This window comes from Equus przewalskii, chromosome 15 (genome assembly GCF_037783145.1).
Source record: "Equus przewalskii isolate Varuska chromosome 15, EquPr2, whole genome shotgun sequence".
NCBI lineage: Eukaryota > Metazoa > Chordata > Mammalia > Perissodactyla > Equidae > Equus > Equus przewalskii.
In genome coordinates this window covers 5,436,112-5,459,555 of record NC_091845.1, presented here as the reverse complement: position 1 = coordinate 5,459,555, position 23,444 = coordinate 5,436,112, and the positions used below count along the sequence as shown (strand labels likewise).

The following is a 23,444-nucleotide window of genomic DNA, read 5'->3' as shown; positions in this document are numbered from 1 at the left end:
AAAAAAAAAATCGAATCTGGGAGGATGAAGTCTGTGTCTTCTAAATCTTGTGATCAAAAGCAGCTGTTCACCAAGTGTCAGCATCTGAAGAAAGTGCTAACTGTGGGCATGTCTTCTTGTGAGAGTAATACCTGCTAGGGCAGAGGAGCAAGAAAAGGAGACAGAAATTCTACTGAGTGCAAATGACTGGCTGGCAAACAATTACCAGTTGTTAGTCTGCAAAACGTTTCAAGTTGACATTAGCGAACATTAAAAGATCACACAGAGGTATAAAAGTGGCCAAGCCCAGCCGGCACTGGTTTATCAATGACAGCAGTAATCAAAGGCACACTTCAGCATGTAATCCAGCTCTCTAATTAATAATAAACAAGCAGGGGCTGGCCCGGTGGCGCAGCAGTTAAGTTCCCATGTTCCGCTTCTCGGTGGCCCCGGGGTTTGCCTGTTCAGATCCCAGGTGCGGACATGGCATCACTTGGCAAAAGCCATGCTGTGGTAGGTGTCCGACGTATAAAGTAGAGGAAGATGGGCATGGATGTTAGCTCAGGGCCAGTCTTCCTCAGCAAAAAGAGGAGGATTGGCAGTAGTTAGCTCAGGGCTAATCTTCCTCAAAAAAAAAAATAATAATAATAATAATAAACAAGCAGTATGGTGAACAAAATATAAAATCTATTTCACGTTTTTTATCGCAAGATGATGGTCATATTATGCAACCAAACACAGACAAATAATATTAGGTAGTCCAGCAAACACATCAAGCACTCTGGTGCCTTATAAAACAAGTATTTTAGAACTGATGCAGATGTCTATGTCAGCAGAAAATACAGAATAATACTGCAAAAAATACATATGTAGATCTGGCAGTAAAGCAGTTAATTTGGAAACTGGGACATCAAAGTTAATTTGACACACAGAGTGGTTTTGTGCACCCTATCTTACAGAATTAGGAATCTATTGTATTTTGGCAGAAAGTAAGGCAGTATTTCTTAACACCTGCCACATCAATGCACTTCTATCAAACTACAAATCATAGAATATATAGTAGGCTAAAATGAAATACAGTGAATGAGATTAACAGCAGATAAGACAATGCAAAAGAAAAGAATAGTGAATGTAAAGACATAACAATAGAAACTATCCAGAATGAAACATGGAAAACAAGAAGGCTGAGAAAAAAGAGCAGAGTTATCAGTGAGCTATAGGAAAAATTCAAGGAGCCTAATAATGTATGTGTAATTGGTATCTTGGGGTGAGGCAGGGGGATTTGAAGAAATAATATACAAAAATTTTCCAAACTTGATGAAAATTATAAACCTACAGATCCAAGAAGCTCAACAAAAACCAAGCACAAAAAACATGAAGAAAACTAAAACTCCACCAAGAAATAACCAAAATCAAATACTTAAAACCAGAGATAACGAAAAAAATATTAAAAGCAGCCAGAGGAATACAGAATGGGAGAAAATACTTGCAAATCGTGTATAAGTAATTAATATCCAGGACACAGAAAGAACATCTACAACTCAACAACCACAAAAAATGCAATTCAAAAACGGGCAAATGACTTAAAAAGACATTTGTCCAAAGAAGATATATTAGCACATGAAGGATACTCAACATAACTAATAATAAGGAAATGCATATCAAAACCACAATGAGATACCATCTCATACTCATTAGGGTAGCTACTAGCAGAAGAAAAAAGAAAGAAAGAAAGAAAATAACAATGTTGGCAAAAATGTGGGAACTTGCAAACCTTATGCACTGTTGGTGGGAATGTACAGTCACTGTGGGAAACAGTATGACAGTTCCTGAAAATTTAAACAGAATTACTATACGATCCAGCATTTCCACCTCTGGGTATATGCTCAAATAAACTCAAAGCAGGATCTCAAAGAAATATTTGTACAACTATGTTCAGAGCAGCATTATTCACAATAACTAAAACATGGAAACAACCCAAGAGTCCATCAATAGATGAATGGATAAGAAAAATGCAGTATATGCGTGCAATGGAATATTATTCGGCCTTAAAAAGGAAGGAAATTCTGACACATGCTGCAACATGGATGAACCTTGAAGACATTATGCTAAGTTAAATAAGCCAGTCACAAAAAGACAAATACTGTATGATTCCACTTATATGAGGTACCTAAAGTAGACAGAATCATAGAGACAGAAAGAATAATGGTGGTTACCAGGGGCTAGGGAAAAAGAGGAATGGGGAGTTATTGTTTAATAGGTAGTTTCAGTTCTGCAAGATTAAGAGAGTTCTGGAGGTAGATGATTGTAACGGTCACACAATGACACGAATGCACTTAATACCACTGAATGGTACACTTAAAGATAGTTAAGATGGGTACATTTTATGTTACATGTATTATACCAGAATTTTTAAAAAGTGAAAGAAAAAGAAAAGGAAGCCAAAAGAAAAAACACATATCATGTACAGAGGGATAAAGATAAGAATGGCAGCAGACTTTTCATCAGAAATAATGCAGGCCAGAAGACAGTGAAGCAACATCTTTAAAGTACTGGGGGAGAAAAAGATTGTCAACCTAAAATTCTATATCCAGAGAAAACAGCTTCTATAATTCAAGGCAAACTAAACACTTCTTCAGACACACAAAAGCTGAAAGAATTCATCATCAGTAAACCTGCACCATGAGAAAGGTCAAAAAAAGTCCTTTGTTCTGAAGGGAAATGTACCAGGTAGAAATGTGGAACTACACAGAAAAATGAAGAGCACTGCAAACGGTAAAGAGAATACACACACAGTACTTGATGAAAGTTTTTACTATAATGAAAGAGTAGATTCATTTACATTTTTAAAATAAAGAAAAAAGCACTAACAAGAATTTTCATAATACACATATCTTCCAAAATGCCCATCTTCCAAAAAAATAATAAAGTACTTTGATTCATAGAAGTCCTTTCCCATCACAACATTCTTGTAAATTAGAGAGTTACCCTTTGTACAAAAAGAAATGCAAAGGTCCAAGCTATTTGCCCAGTAAAGAAAGTAAGTCTTTTAGAAAAGTAAAATTAAAATCTTGGTTCCACCCTACTGTTCTGTTACACAAATCCTTTTAAAGGGCTTGCATACAGAGATATTCCTCGGGATAAAGTATGATGATGATTAATATATAATTTATCTATTTTCTATTGTCTCTGGGGAACCCCAAAGTCACGTAGAAGTAAGCTACAAAGACAGCAAAGAACGTTCCTTGCTTTCAAGAAGTCTGAAAAACATTAGGTTTCAACGAATTGGTCAGGTTAACCAAAACTGGAAAAGAAGAAAACTTTTGCTAAGTCTTCCTGAGGAAAATAAACTTATCCAAACAAAGATGTCAAAGCAATAACTGCAAAACAAAGCTTCAGGGTTGGGTGCTGAAATAGGAAAAAGAAAACAGTAATATTTAATGCCACTCTATTATGGTCCAAACCTCAGAGGGAATATGGTAAGAATAAAACCTCTGTAATATCACTGATGCCAAAGAGATTAAGAATGGGAATCCTGCCTACTATTCCTCTGAATATATGATGTTAAACATAATTCATACACTCAGATTCCTTGAGACCACAAGCAGATCTGATAATCCAACTTTACAGTGAGAAACTATTTGCTAATCTCAGAAAGATAACTAAATGACACACAACATAACTCAGGATGTTCTTCTGGTAAAATTCTAGGAGAAGGCTACCTACTGCTACCCCATCTGGACCAAAATTCTTTAGTCTGTAAAGACAATAGGGAGAAGACTGCTGGGAAGATGGCGATGTAAGCAGACTCTGAACTCACCTCCTCCCATGGACACAACAAATTTACAATTATCCCTGGAACAATTACCCGAGAGAGAACCAGAAACTGGATAAAAAGAACCCACAGCAAGGGACAGTGCTGATTGAGGAGGAAGAGGCAGAAATATTTTTCTGGAGATGAAAAAAGACACATTCTAGCCACAGCACTTCACAGACGGGATCAGTCTTAAGGTATGAAGCTCTCCCTAGAGGAGCAGGGGATCTAAGTGGGAGAGCTATGCCACAACGAGCAGCTTTTGAACTCAGCACAACTGAGACAAGTATCATAATATTTGGCTTTGCTATTAACAACAACGGGGGATACACCCAGAAAAGCTCTGAAACATAAGAGCAAGCTAGGGCTCACATACAAATTCACCAGTTCTGGAAAGCAACACAAAATCACAAAAAGGTACATGGTTCTTTGGTGAAAACAGACTCACTTAATAGGCTCTGGGCATATCTCAGGGAGACAGGAGGTGGCTGGGACCACCTTCCCAGGGACTGAGACATTGGTGGCAGCCATTATTGTGACCTAGTACAGGTATACTGACAGAGACGCTGGCAGATGCCATTGGAGTCTTCCCCTGGCCTGTTAGCACAGGGGTTGTTTGCCCCAACCACTAGAGCACTGATTTAATCCAGCTCAGCCAGGACAGACAGCCTGCCCTAGGTACAGGCCCCACCTACCAGCAAGCCCTCAGACAACTAGTGGACCTGCATAGACAGGGGGTGTAGGACCTCTGCAGCAAGGTGAGTGAGTCCACCTTTGCAGGGCAGGGCGTGCATGATGGGCAGGCCTGTCATTGATGGAGTGTCTGAGGCCTCTGCAGCAGGGTGAGTGGCGTGCATTTCAGTTGGACGGGGCATGCACACGAGGCAGGACTGCATAGACAGGGTGTGTGGGCCCGCAGGTGGTGGGGCTTGTCAGTTGCAGCAGACTTGTGCTTCCCAGCCATATAGGGGATCTGCGATAACTATCAATGCCTGAAACAACTGTGTGCTGGCACACCTGGGGTCGGCCCCACACAGCTGCACTACTGAGAGAGTTGACAACAGCCTTACAGCCATTGTGAGCCCCAGAGGCTACCAACCAGCCACAATGGGAGCCTACTCACTTAACAGAAAAACTGCAGCAGGAATGTGCTATTAGAACTTGCAGCCAACTGTGCTGGGACTCCCCCTGCCCAATAAAGTGACTGAAAGGACTGTAGCAGCCACATGCAGCTGAGCCTTACAACCAGCTGGCCAGGAAGACAGCCTAGCCTTCCTGTGCACCTGCAGAAACAGCAACCCTGCTACAACAGGACACATGGCGCACACAGGGGACACTCCCGGAACATCTGGAACTGGTAACAAGAGGGAAGTACAATGCTGGGCCTCATAAGGCATCTCTTATATAAGGCCACTTCTCCAAGATCAGGAGATGTAGCTGATCTACCTAAAACATAGATATAAGCACAGAGAAAAAGGCAAAAAGAGGAGACAAAGGAATATGTTCCAAATAAGGGAAAAGGAAAATCCTCAGAAAAAGAACTAAACAAAACAGAGATAAACAATCTACCTGATAAAGAGTAAAAACTAGTCATAAGGATACTCACTGATTTTGGGAGAAGAATAGATGAACACAATGAGAACTTCAACAAAGAGTTGTAAAATATAAAAAAGAACCAATCAGAACTGAAGAATACAATAATGGAAATCAAAAACTCATTAAAGGGAATCAAAAGCAGACCAGATGATACAGAAGAATGGATCAGTGAGCTGGAAGAACGACAGGCGGAAATCACCCAAGCTGAACAGAAAAAGGAATTAAAAAGAACGAGGACAGTCTAAGGGACCTCTGGGACAACATCAAATGCACTAACATCCGCTACCATAGGTGTCCCAGAAGGAGAAGAGAGAGACAAAAGGGCAGAGAATCTATCCAAAGAAATAATAGCTAAAAACTTTCCTGATCTAAGGAAAGAAACAGACACCCAGGTACAGGAAGCACAGAGAGCACCAAACAAGATAAACCCAAAGCCCACACCAAGAAACATCATAATTAAAACGTCAAGAACTAAACACAAAGAGAGAATCCTAAAAGCTGCAAGAGAAAGGCAACAAGTTACATACAAAGGAAACCCCACAAGGCTATCAGCTGCCTTCTCAACAGAAACCTTATAAGCCAGAACGGAGTGGCACGATATACTTAAAGTGCTGAAAGGAAAAAATCTACAGCCAAGAATACTCTACCCAGCAAGGTTATCATTCAGAATGGATAGAGAGAGAAAGAATTTTCCAGACAAGCATAACACTAAAGGAGTTTATCAATAAACCAGTCCTAGAAGAAATGCTAAAAGGACTTATTTAAGTAGGAAAAAAAGAGACCACAAGTAGGAATAAGAAAATGATGAAAAAATAGTAATAAAATCATTGATGAAGGCAAATATACGGTAAAGGTAGCAGATCAACCACCTATGAAGCTACTATGAAGGGTCAAAAGACAAAAGTAATAAAATTATCTATTTCTAACACAAGAGGTTAACAACACGCACACACACATACACCAAAGAGGTTTAAAAATGTGGGAGAAGGGGAGTAAAAGATCAGAGCTTTTAGCAAGAGGTCAAACTAAAGAGACCATCAACTTAATATAGATTGCTACATACATAGGTTATTATTATGAACCTCATGGTAATCACAAACCAGAAACCTATAATAAACACACAAAAAATTAACAGAAAGGGACCCAAACATAATACTAAAGAAAGCCATAAAACCATAAGGGAGGAGAGCAAGAGAAGAAGAAAGGAACAGAGAAGAACTACTAAAACATCCAGAAAAGGTAACAAAATGGCAATAAGTACATTCTTATCAATAGCTACTTTAAATCTCAATGGACTAAATGCTGCAATCAAAAGGCAGAGGGTGGCTGATTGAATAAAAAAAACAAGACCCATATGTATGCTACACACAAGAGAACACTTCAGACCTAAAGAGACAACTGGAAGTGAAATGATGGAAAAAGATAATCCATGCAAATGGCAATGAAAAAAACACGGGGTTGCAATACTTATATAAGACAAAAGAGGCTTTAAAACAAAAACTGTAGCAAGAGACAAAGAAGGGCACTACATAATGATAAAAGGAATAATCCAACAAGAGGATATAACACTTGTAAATATCTATGCACCCAACATAGGAGCACCTAAATATACAAAGCAATTATTAACACACAAAAAGGGAGAAATAGTAACACAATAAAAGTAGGGGACTTTAACACTCCACTTACATCAATGGATAGGCCATCCAAACAGAAGATCAACAAGGAAACACTGGCCTTAAATGACACATTAAATCAGATGGACTTAATAGATATATACAAAACACTGCATCCAAAAATCATAGAAAACATATTCTGTTTGAATGCGCATGGAACATTCTCCAGGACAGATCACGTATTAGGCCACAAAACAAGTTTCCATAAATTTAAGAAGACTGAAATAATACCAAGCATCTTTTCTGACCACAATGGTATGAAACTAGAAATCAATTACAGGAAGAAAATCAGAAAAGCCACAAATATGTGGAGATTAAACAAAATGCTACTAGACAATGACTGAGTCAACAAAGAAATCACAGGAGAAATTAACAAATACCTGGAGACAAATGAAAATGAAAATACGACATGCCAAAATTTATGGGCTACAGCAAAAGTGGTTTTGAGAGGGAAGTTTACACCAATACAGGCCTCCCTCAACAAACAAGAAAAATCTCAAATAAACAATATAATAGTCCACCTACAGGAACTACAAAAAGAACAAACAAAGCCCAAAATCAGTAGAAGGAAGGAAATAATAAAAAGCAGAGCAGAAATAAACAAAATAGAGACTCAAAATAAATAGAAAAACATCAATAAAACTAAGAGCTGGTTCTTTGAAAAGATAAACAAAATTGACACACTTTTATCTGGATTCACCACGAAAAAAGAGAGAAGGCGCAAATAAATCAGAAACAAAAGAGGAGAAATTACAACAGACATCTCAGAAATACAAAAGATTACAAGAGTACTATGAAAAGTTATATGCCAACAAATTGGATAATCTGAAGAAACAGACAAATTCTTAGAATCATACAACCTTCCAAAACTGAATCAAGAAGAAATAGAGAATTTAAACAGACCAATCACCAGTAAGGAGATCAAAACAGAAATAAAAAACCTCCCCCAAAATAAAAGTCTAGGATCAGATGGCTTTCCTGGTGAATTCTACCAAACATGCAACGCCTAAGCTTTCAAACTCTTCCGAGAAATTGAAGAGGAAGGGAAGCTTCCTAACTCATTCTACAAGGCCAACATTACCCTTAAACCAGACAAAGACAACACAAAAAAATAAAATTACAGGCCAATATCACTGATGAACATAGATGCAAAAATCCTCAACAAAATATTAGCAAATCGAACACAACAAATTAAAAAGATAATACACCATGATCAAGTGAGATTTATTCCAGGGATGCAGGGATGGTTCAATATCCACAATTCAATCAACATGATACACCACATTAACAAAATGAAGAATAAAAATCACATGATCATCTCAATAAATACAGAGAAAGCATCTGACAAGATACAGCATCCATTTATGATAAAAACTCTCAATAAAATGGCTATAGAAGGAAAGTATCCCAACATAATAAAGGCAATATATTACAAACCCACAGATAATAACACACTCAACAGGGAAAAACTGAAAGCTATCCCTTTAAGAACAAGAACCAGACAAAGTTGCCCACTTATTCAACATAGTATTGGAAGTCCTAGCCAGAGGTATCGGGCAAGAAAGAGAAATAAAAGGGCTCCAAACTGGAAAGGAAGAAGTGAAACTGTCACTATTTGCAGAAGACATGATTCTATACATAGAAAACCCCAAAGAATCCACCAAAAAACTTTTAGAAATAATAAATGAATATGGTAAAGTTGCAGAATACAAAATCAACATACAAAAATCAGTTGCAAGTCTATAAACTAACAACAAAATAGTCAAAAGAGAAATTAAGAATCAATCCCATTTACAATTGCTACAAAAAGAATAAAATACCTGGGAATAAATTTAACCAAAGAGATGAAAGATCTATACACTCAAAACTATAAAACACTGCTGAAAGAAACTGAAGACGACACAGGGAGCTGGCCCCGTGGCCTAGTGGTTAAGTTCGGCATGCTCTTTGGCAGCCCAGGTTCAGTTCCTGGGCGTGGACCTAAACCACTCGTCAGCAACCATGCTGTGGTGGTGACCCACACACAAAATAAAGGAAGACTGGCACAGATGTTAGCTCAAGGCAAATCTTCGTCAGCAAAAAAAAAATTGAGGAAGACACAAAGAAATGGAAAGATATTTCATGCTCTTGGATTGGAAGAACTGACATGGTTAAAATGTCCATACTTCCTAAAGCAATCTACAGATTCAATGTAAGCCCTATCAAAGTTCCAATGACATTTTTCATGGAAATAGAACAAAGAATCCTAAAATTTATATGGAACAACAAAAGGCCCCAAATAGCCACAGGAATCCTGAGAAAAAAGAACAAACCTGGAGGTATCACATTCCCTAATTTCAAAATATACTACAAAGCTATAGTAACCAAAAAAGCATGGTACTGGCACAAAAACAAACAGATCCATGGGACAGAATCAAGAGCCCAAAAATAAACCCACTTATCTAATTTTCGACAAGGGAGCCAAGAACATACAATGGAGAAAGGAAAGTCTCTTCAATAAATGGTGCTGGGAAAACTGGACAGCCACAAGCAAAGGAATGAAAGTAGACCACTGTCTTACACCATACACAAAAATTAACTGAAAATGGATTAAAGACTTGAATGTAAGACCTGAAACCATAAAACTTTTAGAAGAAAACACAGGCAGTATGCTCTTCAACACCGGTCTTAACGGCATATTTTCAAATATCATGTCTGACTAGGCAAGGGAAACAAAAGAAAAAATAAATGGGACTACATCAAACTAAAAAGCTTCTGCACAGCAAAGGAAACCATCAACAAAACGAAAAGACAACCTAACAAATGGGAGAAATATTTGCAAGCATATATCTGATAAGCGGTTAATATCCAAAATATATAAAGAACTCACATACCACAACAACAAAAAAACAAACAACCCAATTAAAAAATGGGCAAAAGGGGCCGGCCTGGTGGCACAGTGGTTAAGTTCACACATTCTGCTTCGACAGCCCAGGATTTGCCAGTTCAGATCCCAGGTGCGGACCTATGCATACTTGTTAAGCTATGCTGTGGCAGGCATCCCACATAGAAAGTAGAGGAAGATGGGCATGGATGTTAGCTCAGGGCCAGTCTTCCTCAGCAAAAAGAGGAAGACTGGCAGCAGATGTTAGCTCAGGGCTAATCTTCCTCAAAAAAAAGGGGGCAAAAGATCTGAACAGACATTTTTCCAGAGATATACAGATAGTCAACAGGCACATGAAAAGATCTTCACGAACATCACTAATTATTAGGGAAATACAAACCAAAACCACAATGAGATATCACTTCATGCCCATCAGAATGGCTATTATTAAAAAGACAAGAAATAACAAGTGTTGGAAAGAATGTGGAGAAAAGGGAACCCCAGTACACTGCTAGTGTAAATGCAAACTGGTACAGTCACTATGGAAAACAGTACTGAGATTCCTCAAAAAATTTAGAATAGAACTACCAGATGATCCAGCTATTCCACTGCTGAGCATTTATGCAAAGAACACGAAAACCCAAATGCATAAAGATACATGCATTCCTATGTTCACTACGGCACTATTCACAATAGCAAAGACTTGGAAACAACCTAAATGCCCATCACGGGATGAGTGGCTAAAGAAGATGTGGTATATATAGAGAATGGAATACTACTCATCTATAAAAAAAGATGAAATCTTGACATTTGCAACAACATGGATGGAAGTTGAGGGTATTATTCTAAGTGAAAAAAGTCAGGTAGAGAAAGTCAAATACCATATGATCTCACTCAAACAGAAGATAAAAACAACAACAACAAACAAACACATAGATACGGAGATTAGATTGGTGGTTACCAGAGGGGAAGGGGGAGGGAGGAGGGCAAAAGGAGTACGGGCCCCTGTGTTTGGCGATGGATGGTAATTAGTCTTTGGGTGGTAAACATGATATAGTCTACACAGAAATCGTAATATAATGATGTAACACTTGAAATTTATATAACGTTATGAACGAATGTTACCTCCATTTTAAAAATTAAAAAATAATAGTAAAATAAAAAAGACAACAGGATTTCAGTAACTGATGAATACCATGCAGAGAGAATGTAGCATTCTTTCAGCACTCTACAAGTAATCCATTGAGTAACTTTAAGATATACATTAGTTATATACCCCAGAGAATTTAAAATATATGTGCAAACAAAAACTTCCACACAAATGTTCACAGCAGCATTATCCATAGCAGACAAAAAGTGAAAACAACTCAAATGTCCATCCACTGATGAATGGGTAAACAAAGGGTGATATAGCCATACAATATATTATTATTCAGCCAGAAGAAAGGAATTAAGTACTGAAACATGCTACAACATGGATGAATCTTAAAAACATGAAGCCAAAAACAAAAGGCCATATATTACATGATTTCATTTAAATGAAATGTCCAGAACAGACAAATCCATAGGGACAGAAATCAAACTAGTGATTGCCAGAGGATGGGGAGAGGGACTGCTTAATGGATATGAGGTTTCTTTTAGGGGTGATGACTATGTTCTAGAATTAGATAGTGGTGATGGTTTCACAACACTGCAAATGTACTCAAAGCCTCTGAACTGTACACATTAAATAGTTAAAATGATGAATTTTATATGTGAATTTTACCTCAATAGAAAAAATACATATCTTTCCAAGTTTAGTTATCTAGTACCTGTTTCTCCCACTACTTAACAAAACGCTGTGTTCATAAAAATCATTCAAAAATACTTTTTAAAATTTAATATACTGACATTCTGGAAAAGGCAAAACTATAGAGACACTAAATAGACCAGTGGTTGCCAAGGGTTGGTATGGGGAGAGTGAAATAGGTGAGGCACAAATTTTTTATAACAGTGAAATTATTCTATATGATACAGTAATGGTGAATGTAAGACATTAAAAATTTGTCAAAACACATAAAACTGTAAAGCATAAGCACAAAGGAGGTATAGGAATAAGGTATTGACCTAAGCAATGCTGGAAATGAGTGGAGTCCACAAGACTAAAGCCAAAAGGAATACAGTACAGTATATAAGCACTGTACTGCAGCCGACAAACAATTTCTACAGGAGCACAAATTAACAATTCTGAAATCACCACACATGTATACTGGAACTGAAGAATTAAGTAAATGGATGGCAGGGGTGGGAGCCAGATTTCTCAATGGTGAAGTGGAGGAGGTTAGAATGATCCATGTAAGGAAGTAGAGTGGGAGACATCAGTATAAATTCATGTTTAGCTTACTATAGAGACAATGGTTACATACAGAAATATTTACAGATATGTATATATACATAGCTTAATATAAACACACCTCTGTCCTTCCTCTGTCACTCAGAGGACCTAGAAGCAACAATAAGCTAGCAGCAACTGAGCACATCTAGCAGCCAGATCTTGGTTTCTAATACCATTTTCCAATTAAAGGAACTAGAGCTCCTTGAGAAAATGACTGAGAATAGGACGGGAGCATGACATATAAAAGATGAGCCTGAAGCATTTTATGTTGCCAGAAAGAAAGTGCAAGCTTACACACACACACACAATCACAGGAGTATGTCAAAGGAAAGGGATACAGGAGACAACTGAGAGAGCTCCAAATGGCCAAAGCTGGAACAACCTGAGCAACGAAATTTATGCAGATACTCTACCTTTAAGGCGGTGAAGCATAACTCATTACTAATTAAGTCTGGGCTATGTATGGTGTCTTTCTTCCAGAGTATAGTATAAGAAGGGAAGAACAATAGGGTAACTTTACAGTGGAGAAAACAAACACTACCTCAAGCCAGGTGATGAAGGTTAACATCAACACTGATAAGTCATATCAGCAGTATGTACTCTGGATACTTGATGAGAAGACACTTTACCTCTGCGGTCTTCCTTCCAAAATCAGATTACATCAGTCTCATCATTAGAAAAACCTCAGGCAAATCCCAACTGAAGGACACTGTAAAAAATACCTGACCAGTTATCTTCAAAATTGGCAAGGTCACTAAAAACAAGTCTGAGAAATTGTCACAACCAAGAGAAGTTAAGGAGACATGACTAATAAATGTAACACGGCATCCTGAATGGGATCCTGGAACACAAAAAAGGACATTGAGGAAAAAACTACGTCACTCTTAAATGAGGTATAAACTTCTAAGTAATAATATATCAATCAATACTGGTTCATTAATTGTGACCTATGTGCCACACTAATGTAAGATGTTAATAATAAAGGAAACCGGGTATGGGATAGCCAGGAACTCTCTGTACCATCTTCATAATAATTTACTAAATCTAACGCTGTTCTAAAACAGAAACTTTACTTTTTTTTTTTTAAATATATTTCTTTGGCTTGATTTTTTTTTTTAAGATTTTATTTTATTTTCCTTTTTCTCCCCAAAGCCCCCTGGTACATAGTTGTATATTCTTCGTTGTGGGTCCTTCTAGTTGTGGCATGTGGGACGCTGCCTCAGCGTGGTTTGATGAGCAGTGCCATGTCCGCACCCAGGATTCGAACCAACGAAACACTGGGCCGCCTGCAGCAGAGCGCGCGAACTTAACCACTCGGCCACGGGGCCAGCCCCCAGAAACTTTACTTTTAAAAAATTGTAAGCTAATTATGATCCACTGTATGCCTGAAATTTTACTCAGTGCAGGCAGGAAACAAAAAATGCCTAAAATATGCTCTTGGCCCTCAAGAAGCTCGCTGTGTCATCGTGAGGTAAGACAGATGCTCATGAAACAAGTATAAAATACAAAAATAAGAAAATATTAAATTGAGAAGTACAGCTAAAAGTATATTAGGAATATAGAGAAGGTCTAGAATTATGAGGGAAGACTTCATTAAGGAGACAAAACTTGGTTTGTATCTTAAAAGGTACTTCAGGGTACCAAAGTAAAGAAGAATAATGATAAATTGGTACACTTATCAGAACCATAAGGGTCAAGAAATAAGAAAAAACTAAAAGAAATGAAAATACTTTGCCCTGAAAAGTGAAGGCTTAAATGGGAGACATAACAGCAGTGTTGAAATACTTTAAGGGTCACGTGGCAGAACTAATAGAGTTACATCATATGCCCATCTAACTTACTAGTTGACCTCTGGTAAAATGTGACCAACACTCAAGGACACAGAGAGTGACAGCTGTTCAATAGAGCCACAACAGGAAATGTCAATTTGGAAAGACAGGAAGCAGGTGGCCAAGTTCTTCTCTACAACTTTTCAAAGGACAGTGTGCATGTGAGCCCAATGATGCAAGAATTCAGATTCAAATCCTGCAAACATTTATTGACCACTTACCATGTGCCAGGTGCCCCTATACATTTTATTTTGTTTAATATACACAACACTTCTATAAACATTAGTTAATTAATAGAGGCTTCATGTAAAAATGTAATAAACCCTGCAAGGAAGCAGGAACATGTTAAAATTCTCCACCATCCCCCACTCTGATAGGAATTTGACAGCTGTTTTAAAAAACAAAATTATTTGAAGACCTACATATCTACATAATTTTTTGCCTCTTGCTCCTTCCTTCAATCAAGAATGGTGGCTTTCAGTCTGTAAAGCGCACAAGAATTACATACAATTATATATACAAAAACATGCACACCATACTTTTAAGCAATTTAAAGGATTCTCAAGTATACTTTTCAACTTATGTAATTTTTGTCTCATGCACTGACTTTAGAATGGAATCCTGGGGAGGAGGTACAACCCCAATGCGGGCTTACTCTACGGGCCCTGTAAGGCAGCATCAGGGAAAGGAAGCAGAAAGGTTGAATCCTATCACAACATGAAGAAGAACACTCTAACAATTAGAGCTATCTAAAAATGGCACAGGCTACTTCAAAGTAATGAATTTTCTGTCATCAATGGCGTTCAAAAGGAGGCTGAAAAATCACTGAGAACATTTTAGAACAGAGCAATTGGTTAAGAAGTTAAGATCTCTTCCAAGTCTTAGATTCTACAATGGGTAGACTTTTAAAACCTGACAGGAGGAGGGCATCCTAGTTAAGAACAACGAAATCAAAAAAGACACAAAGGCAAGAAGGACATGCAATATGGGGAAGTTCAATGCTGGGGAAATTTAATGAGCAGAAGCTCATTTTCACCTGTGCATCTTTGCACTTGCTGTTTCATTCGCCAGGAAAGCTCTTCACCTTTTAGGCCACAATTCAAATATCTTCTCCTTAGTGAGGCCTCCCCACGACCCCCACCAGTCACTCACTTGTGACTTTAGCTTGTTTTATTTTCTTCACAGTTCATATCAGGAGCCAGCAAACTTTCTCTATAAAGGGCCAGACTATAGCCCGCAGGCCAAATCTGGCTTACTAGATGTTTTTGTATGGCCTATGAGCTAAGAACGGCTTTTACATTTTTAAATGGTTGAAAAAAATCAAAAAGAATAATAATATTTTGTGACATGGGAAAAGTATATGAAATTCTGATTTCCGCGTCCAAAGTTTAATTAGAACATAGACAAGCTTGTTTATGTACTGCCTGTGCCTGCTTTTGCACAAAACAACAGAGTTGAGTAGTTGCAACAGAGACAGTATGGCCCGAAAAGCCTAAAATATTTACTTTCTGGTGCTTTACAGAAAAATTTTGCTAATCACTGATTTATAGCATTATCTGAAATTACCTATTTGCTTACTTGTTACCCTCATTCTCACACACACAGAATAAAGCTGAATGAGGGCAGGGATCCTGTCCATTTTGTTCCCCCACTGTAAACCAGTAGTTAGAAAAAAATCCTGGAACAAAATAAAGGCTCAATAAATATTTGATGAATAAATTAATGAGTGATCCATAAATACCACTTCGAGGAGTTTAAACTTAACCCCTCAGTCATTATAGGTTTTGTACATATATGACGGGCATACAAGCTCTTGCAGAAAAGGAGAAATATTCTAGTAGAGAAAAGGAGCAAACAGCTTAAAGTAATGGTGGTCACCAAGTAGTCCAGGTCACTGGGGTTTTTCAAAGTGTACAGGCTTTTTTGTGCTCATAAAAGGTTCTCTCAACTACTGCAAAGTGTCACAACAGTCTGTCAGCTCATTGTGCTTGTTTACCTTAACATGCAAATATTATGAGAAATCTCATTTCCCATACGTAGTACACAGCCCCCCCACCATGCCAAATCTTCACAAATGCTCATAATTATAACAGATCTAGATCATGTGCTAATGAATTTTTAATATCTAAATTTTTCTTATGCTGATCAGCAATCTATTCTGTAAGCAGTTGAAAACTCTAGAAATTAAAAGGTTACCGCCCACAGACCAGAAGCAGCTTTTTAATCTTTCCATACTAGCCAGAGAGTGGGTGTGTGATTTCAAAATAATACAAGCCGACTCTGCTGGTAGAGGACAAGGTATTGTTGAGTTAAAATCCCACCTATAAGCATTGTTTGCCACACACCACCAGTAAAACTACCACCTACTCACAATTCCAGTCTCACTCTTCCAATCTACAAGTGGAGAAAAAAATGTATCTACCTTCTGAAGGAATCTTGTCATTAACACACTAACATTTTCATAAGGTTCTTTCCTCCAGGTTTTGCAATGATTTCTAAACACAGGTACTTCAAAGACAAGGATCTGGTTTAACCAATCACTTCCAAAATTTAAGATACTGGTCAGAAGGCATAAACAAATCAAAGTTCTGTTTTATTTTAAAGCAGCTACCTGCTTTTTAAGCCCTAGGTGCTTTTTTTTGTTTTTTGGAATTAGCTAATTTAGAATTTCAGATCTTTCACAGAGACGCTTATGGTACAGGTACCTCTGATAAGTATGTCAGTCTTATAGCAACCATTTTGTATTAGTGTGTGTGTGCATCCTCCTTTCCTCTGACAAGTCAGGATGCCAAAGGCAGCCTGCAAAAGCATTTGCTAGGATCTACCAAGACTAACGGATAAGGCATCACCAAAGAAAAGGGGCGGAAATCAGCCAACGGCTCAAGCGGGCTCCTTCAAGAAACCCTGCAGCAGATTCACCTGGGGGATCCTCACCATTATTGGTAAGAGATGAACCAAACCAACCGCTGGACCAGCTCTACACACGCTCCTGCTTAGGCTGAAAAAGCAGGGGTGTGCGGCTATCAGCGCATCTCCAGCCCTTCAGGGAAGGTGCAGCTCACTGCGCCCTTCTTCCCTTCCTCAAAGGGCCCAGAGAAGGCGCTCTGAGGCCAAGCCTAGCCCGCCTAGGCTCACATCCCACCCTGCACCACCTATTCCCCCGTCTCAGTACAGCGGGCTGCCTCCTCCTCTCAAACGACAAGTCCAAAACCAAAACAAAAGGCGCAAAACTGGTTTCAGGTGGCACGGGCTGAGCCCTAGCGGCCAACTCCTGGGGACGCCAGGGCGAGCGAGGGCTCCGAGGACCCCAGACGCCCACCAGAGCCAGCTCCCAAACAGCGCCTGGCGCCTCGGCCCGACTCCTCACACGCCCCTCCCTCGCCGCGGCCGGAGGGGGAGGTGCAGGGAAGGGGGCGAGGCGAGGGGGTGGGGAGAAAACCCCAGGGTCAAAATGACAGCGGAGCGAGCCGGGAAGGAAGGGGCCCGGCGGGATGCCGGGGGCCGAGTCCTAGGCCCGGCGCTTCAGCTCCGAACGGGGGCGACCGAGGGTCCGAGCCGCGCCAGGCCGCGAGCTGGAGGCCGGGCCCGCGTCGGCGGCGCCGCCTGGCCACGCTCCCCTCACGACGCTCCCCGCCCGGGCGGAGGGGCCGTGAGGGGCCGCGGCCGACGCCGGCGTCCGGGGCGGGGGCATTCACTCACCGGCGAGGAGGGGAGGAGCAGCCGGCGTCGCCGCCAGCTCCGTCGCTCGAGCTCCAGCGCCGGGTCCTGCCGCTGCGGCCGCCGCGCCCGGTCCATCCCCCCCAACCACCCCCCTCCCGACCCTCCCCCCGCGCCGTCTCAGCCGCCGCCGCTGCCGCCGCCGCCGCCTCAGCCCCGGCGCGGGAACGCGAACCGGCGCGTGGGGGCGAGAGCGCGCGCGCCCGCCGCCACCGCCCACAACCTCCGCCCCCGGCCCGCGGCGCACGCGCGAGGCGGCGGCGGGCACGGGCACGCGCACGCCGCAGGGGGCGGAAGCGGCCCCCGGAAAGCGTGGCTCCGCCCCCAGCCCGCCCGCCCAGTACCCACGCGGTCACTGGGCGTTAAGCTGGTGGGTGCTCATGGTGGGCTGCTTGGGCGAAATCTGGAGGAGCGGAGCTGCTGTTACCCTGCCCCTCCTTCTGGGACCGAGGGCCCGAAGCAGTTTACTTTTGAGCGAATTTCTGGCCGCCGCTCCGGGTCACACACCTGTTCTCCCAACTTTGAATCGGAAGGCCTCCCTTCCTTCTCGGATCTAGCAGATTTTCGGCCTCTGCTGGGAAAACGGCAAAGGCTGTTACTATTTCGCGTCCGACATTACCCCTGAAGGGACCACAAGCAGCCATCAATCTATCCCTTTATTATTCCATTTTCCTAATTCATTTATTCATTCATCACTTATGTATTGAGGCTTCTGTGTGGTAGGCCCTGCTCGCGTTACTGGGAGTACAGTGTGGGGATAAACAGTTCCTGGCGTCATGAACTTAGATCTCGTGAAGAAGGGAAATGCTAAAGGAAGAATCACACAAAATTAAAATTTGCAATTAGTAAAATCTCTTCTGAGAGGTACATGGTGCTAAGAGAACCTAGATGGGGGGAGGGATTGATTTAGTCAAGGATGTTCAGGCTGGAATCCGAAGGCTAACTTGGAAGGAGTTAACTAGGTCCAAGGAGTGAGAGCTGGGCCTGGCCAGAATGGGGCAGTGAAAGACCACTGAATGTGGGATAGAGTGTGAGAATAGGGAGAGGTAGGCAATAGTTGAGGTAAGGATTTGAGACTAACCTGAGTGTGGAGAAGCCTTTGAGGATTTTTCATTATTTTGTGTTTTAACACATCACTCCAGTGCCAGTGTGAAGAGTGGTTTGGAGGGGGCTCAGAATTTGGGCACTAGGAAGCTCCTGTAACAGTCAAGGCAAGGTAGACCAGTGGTGGTAGAGAAGAACACTTTTTAGGAAGTAAAATGGACAGGACATGATGATAGATTGGATGAAGAGGGAAGGCCAGGGAGGTGGCAAGTCTGACTCTTAGATTGGAGGTTAGTGGGGATGCATTTATAGACCTCTGGAGCACTGAAGGAGGCCCCTGAGGGAAGTAACTAAAAATGGATGATAACTGTAAATGTAAAAGCTAAAACTATGAGTAAATTTCTAGGAGAAAACAAAAAATCTTTGTGACTTAGAGATAGGCAAACATTTCTTGGGACACAAAAAGCATGAACCATAAAAGAAATGATTTCATAAATTGAACTTCATCAAGATTAAAAACTTATTCCTTGAAAGACACCATTAAGAGAAGGAAAGGGGCCAGCACCCATGGCCTAGTGATTAAGAAGTCCAGCATGTTCTGCTTCAGTGACCCAAGTTTGGTTCCCAGGCACGGACCTACACCACTTGTTGGCGGCCATGCTGTGGTGGTGACTCGCATACAAAACAGAAGAAGATTGGCACTGATGTTAGCTCAGGGCAAATCTTCCTCAGCAAAAAAAAAAGAAAGAAAGAAAATGAAAATGCAAGCCACAGATGGGAGGGAGGATTTGTAATACAATATATCTGACAAGAGACTTATATCCAGACTATATAAAGAACTTTTATAATTGAATAAGAAGACAACTCAATAAAACAATAGGCAAAAGGTTTTAGTAAACACTTCACCAAAGAAGGTATAAAAATGACCAATAAGCAACAAAAACATGCTCAACATCTTTAGTCATTCAGGGATTTGCAAACTGAAACCACAATGATATACCACTACACCCTCATTAGGATAGCTAAAATTTAAAAGACTGATGAGGGGCTGGTCCCATGGTGTAGTGGTTAGACTCAGTATGCTCTGCTTCGGCAGCCCAAGTCCATGGGTTCGGATCCTGGGCACAGACCTACACCACTCATCAGCCATTCTGTGGCAGGAACCCACAAACAAAATAGAGGAAGATTGCCGCAGATGTTAGCTCAGTGCTAATCTTCCTCAAGCAAAAAAGGAAGATTGGCAATAGATGTTAGCTCAGGGCTAGTCTTCTTCAGAAAAAAAAAAAAAAAAGACTCGTGACCTAGCAATCCTACTCCTACTCATCTCTTTAACTATACTTAAGCTCCAAATAAAGATGATAACAAAGTCATACTTCCATCTGACATGATACAACTAACCTGCATAACCAGAAACACAGCACTATCCCCAAAAGAGGATCCAAAGTCCTTGGGTGATGTTCCCTTTCCTCTTTTCACGTCCTGTAGCTTAATACTGTGATATAAAGTTAACTAATAATACATCTCCATTGGGTAGTAGCAATCAAATTTCTCCCTTGGTAATCAGGATAAGTCACCCCAGCCAGTACAAGAACTCCCTTCTTTACGTGTTGATTTGGAGGCATGAGATGTGCAAAGTGACCAGGCGACAATCTCAACTTCCAATTCGATGGAAACATTGTTGTGTCTTCTGGTGGAAGTGTTCTTCCTTTTGGAACTAAGACCTCTAGACCAGCACAACTTCTGGCCGCTTCTCCTTCTAGGCAAAAAGAACAACCAGGTGTATTGCTTGAAGTTCTGCCAACAAGGAGGCTTCTCCTTCAGTGTTCTTCTTCTAGGATATCCCAGAAAGAAGCTGTGCTGCTGCAGATGTCCATTTTCACCCAGGGTCTACGTATTGTGCAGAACCATCATAAGCCAGGCTAGAAACCAAGACCAAGTTTTCTCTCCCTCAGTCGACTGGTTGTAGGGAATGCCCCATGAGATTATGGCTGTGGGCTGAGAGTGAGAAGATAATATAGTGGGAGTAGGGGCCATGGGCATTTGGGGCACTTCCTCATACAATTTACTTATGCCTTCACGGCCCCTTCAAGCCCAATCTGATATATACCACTTCAATTTGATAATGCAGTGCTGCCTTGTATGCACAACTTTATAGCCTGGTGGATCAGACAACATCCAGTTCGTAATGGGCAGCTCAGGTCACAAGGTTAAGAGTTCAGTCTCTACTAAGGCCAAATGCTGTTCTTAAAAGGAGAGTAGTTATCTGTGGTAGATGGCAGGGCTTTGCTCCAAAGTCCTAAAGGTCTGCCCTGTGATTTACCTGTGGGGGCCTGCCAAGGACTCTAACAGCATCTCTATCAACCACTTGCAGAAAGAGGCTCTGGGTTTGGTTTTCAGAAATCTTGGCCCTAAGGGTTTCTTTCAAGGTAGATATAGAGGCTTTCAGGTCATGTATACATGGCTTCAGTTAGGAATTTGAAGCCCTGAGCTCATCCTTTTCTTTCCCCGCTTTCTTCAGTACAATTAGGAGCAACCAGACAATCCCATCATATTTCTTAGTTTGACTAAAATATTCTAAGGTAGCAAATGCATGGCCACTCAGGACGTCACTTTCTATGTGTATTTGATTAAGAGTATCCAATGCCTCATCATACCATGGACTACCAATGCCCTCTTTAACATCGTCGTTAGTGCCCTTAAATCTAACCAGATTAGAGAACCAATTCAAGAAAATCCAGAACCAGTTCAGAAAACTCATCCTTAAGATTCCGTTCCTCTAGAACAACTTCCAGTACCAAAATCTGTATCAATCAAGGTTCAAACAGAGAAGCAGAACCAGTAGGAGACATATAATCAGAGGTTTATTTCAAGGAATTGATTTATACAATTTGGGGTGGGGAGGAGGACTGGTTAAGCAAATCTGAAATCCATAGGACGGGCTATCAGGAAGATCACGTTGAGACTCAGGCAAGGGCTGAAGCTGCTGTCCCAAGGCAGAAGTTCTTCTTCGGGAGAACCTGAACTCTGCTTTTCAGGACTTTTCACTGGTTAAATCAGGCCCAACCAGATTATCCAGGATAATATCCCTTACTTAAAGTCAACCAATTATGGACTTTAATCATATCTACAAAAAATGCCTTCATAGCAGCACTTAGATTAGTGTTGAATAGTGTAGAATAACTGAGGACAAGTTATTCACTTCAAAAAGTTAACACCTAAAAAAAAACTATCACATAAGTATTTACCTAAGAGAAATGAAAACATATGTCCACACCAAGACTTGAAAAAGAATATTTATAGCAGCTTTATTCACAGTATCAAAAAGCTGGAAACAACCCAAATACCCATCAACAGGTGAATGGATGAACAAAAATGCATTAAATCCGTGAAATGGAATACTACCCAGCAATTAAAAGGGATGAATCACCAACACACTAAACAATGTAGACAAATCTCAAAATCATTATACTGAGAGAAAGAAGCCAAAAACAAAAGAATACGTACTGTATAATTCCATATAAAATTCAAGAAAATGCAAACTAATCTATAATGACAGCAGATCAGTGGTTGCCTGGGACCAGATGTGGAGAGAAAAACGAGAGGTAAAGAGGCACAAAGAAACTTTTGAGGGTGATGAGAACGATCTGAGTCTTGATTATGGTGGTGTTTTCATGGATGTATACATATGTCTAAACTCATCAAATTTTACACTTTGAATAGGTACAGTTTATTGTATGTATAGTACTTCAATCAAGTTGTTATTAAAAAAGAATTCATTTGATGGGATTAATAGCAGATTGGAAACAGCAGAACAGAGGTTTAATGAACTGGAAGACAGGCAGCAGAAAGTATTTAGATTAAAGTACAGGCAAAAAAAGGAGAGAAAACACAGAAAAGAGCAACCGAGATATATGGGACACCCCGAAAGGTGGTGCTGCAGAAGAGAGACTATATAAAATGGGAAAAGATATTGGTGTGCTCTTGTTAAAAACATTATATAAATGATTCTGTTTTGGTGAGGCAATAGCTAGCATTCAGACACCCAATTTTAAGAGTGTGGAAATCAGAATATTATTCATTTGGCAAAATTCAGTAACATCGTGGAAGAACATTTATACAGAAATCAAATATCAGCACCAAAAAACTATTACACGTTACTCAAGGGATGAAATACACAAGATTTTTTTTTAATGTTAGCAGGTGCCATGAAAAAAATATTTTGGGATAAGGTAAGAAGTGCTTAATATTACTCGTTATTTTAGAGTCAATACCTAATGCATGTATGTAGCACAGATAATAATTATGATTAGATTTGTAGGTTTCTAAACTCAAATACTTCTATATGTGAACATTTTGGAGGATTTTTGTCATGTTGGGGAAAGATTATTTTAAAATTTTAGTAAAATTCTTACAAATACTGAACTCAACAAAAATAACTTAAGGGGCCAGCCCAATGGTGCAGTGGTTAAGTTTTCATGTTCCACTTTGGCAGCCTGGGGTTCGCTGGTTCAGATCCTGGGTGCGGGCACGGCACCGCTTGGCACGCCATGCTATG

At 40.3% G+C, this 23,444-nt stretch overlaps 1 protein-coding gene across 11 annotated transcripts in view; it reads right to left on the bottom strand.

Moving 5' to 3' along the window:
• Window positions 1-18,028, bottom strand: part of TMCC1 (transmembrane and coiled-coil domain family 1) — a 251,001-nt gene extending 232,973 nt beyond the window's left edge. For 7 of the 11 annotated variants that reach the window (XM_070574657.1, XM_070574659.1, XM_070574666.1 and 4 more), the window contains exon 1: window positions 17,828-18,028. The gene's annotated coding sequence lies outside the window, so the exon portion shown is untranslated. The remainder of the gene's footprint in view (window positions 1-17,827) is intronic. The other 4 variants (XM_070574662.1, XM_070574672.1, XM_070574667.1 and 1 more) reach the window with 4 other exon arrangements.
• Between the last annotated feature and the right edge of the window lie 5,416 nt (window positions 18,029-23,444).